Below are 1,466 nucleotides of genomic sequence, written 5' to 3' on the forward strand. Positions count from 1 at the left end.
GATATGTGGAAGAATGTAGGTGTGTGCATCTTGTTGACTTATCACACTATCTAAAGTGGTGCTGTGTGATGCCAAAGGGCTTCAGCCAAGCCGTGTACAGCACTGTTTTTTATGCTTTGTATGTATTTTTGAGAGCTAGAGAGAGACAGTGTGAGCAGGGGAGCTTCAGAGAGAGAGGGAGACACAGAATCTGAAGCAGGCTCCGGGTTCTAAGCTGTCAGCACAGAGACTGATGCGGGGCTTGAACTCATGAACCATGAGATCATGACCTGAGCAGAAGTCAGATGCTCAAATGACTCAGCCACCCAGGCACCCCCATGTACAGCACTTCTAACTAACTGACTACATGTTTTGAATTCATTGTGTAGGACTGAGACTGCTAACTGTACTCTAATGGTTAACTGGATTTTAATTCAATCTGAATATATAGTTTAAGGAGAAGTTGTCTGTCTCTCCCTCCTTCTCTCTCTCTCTCTCTCTCTTTCTCTCTCTCTCTCCATATATATATATTTAATTTTTGTACTATATATATTCATTTTGTACTATATGTATATAAATAGTACAAATTTAAATAGTACAAAAGTGCTGCCAAGGAAACCCACAGTCTCCTGCCCTATTCTTTCTCTTTTCTAATCTTCCTCTTCTTGAACAACTGCTTTTCACTTTTTTAGCAGAGGGTCCTTCTGACAGTCACCTTTAAATCACCAAGACCTGCACACCACTATTTCCTGGGTTGTGGCTGCCTCTATGAACCATGAGAACATAGCTCACTTAGCTCCAAGTCTCTGCCTTTGTCACTGTGTGATTAAGTTGATATTCTCAGTTAGTTATGTTTATAGCTTTAAGTAATATACCCATCATTTATTTCTTGTCCTGTCATCTATGGGCAGTACTTCCCGACTTTGCATGTGTTAATACTTATCTGTTTTCTATAGCAAATACTTAAATAGCTTTTACTATGTCACTAGCACTGGTTTATTGCTTTACAACTGTTAACTCATTTCATCTCATAACCGACCTCAATGAATGACAAAACAACTAGCACATGACAATTGTGAGGGATACAGTTCAGATCTGAGCCCTTAGAGGTGTGGTCCAAGTTCAAGCTGGTGACCACTAGGTCATGCTACCTTCCTCTCCCCAGAAGCTAATCTCCTAAAGGCCAAACCACAGATACAGAACCCACGAAGAGACTAGCAGGCCTACATAATACCTCCATCGAACCAACTAATTAATTAGTTCATTTATTCAGAGAAACCTTACTGAGGATCCACTCTGTGCCAGACACTGACATGCAGCAGTGAGCAGAGCAGAGTCCCTGCTCTCCCAGAGCTGGCGTTGTGGTAAAATGTGCCCTCTTCATCCTTCTCCAAGATTCTTTCCGCTACTCACCAGGTAGAGGCTTACATGTGCCTGGTTCACGCAGTCTGGATACCTTTCCGAAGCCGGGATGCAGATGGGAAACC

This window comes from Suricata suricatta, chromosome 3 (genome assembly GCF_006229205.1).
Source record: "Suricata suricatta isolate VVHF042 chromosome 3, meerkat_22Aug2017_6uvM2_HiC, whole genome shotgun sequence".
Classification (NCBI taxonomy): domain Eukaryota; kingdom Metazoa; phylum Chordata; class Mammalia; order Carnivora; family Herpestidae; genus Suricata; species Suricata suricatta.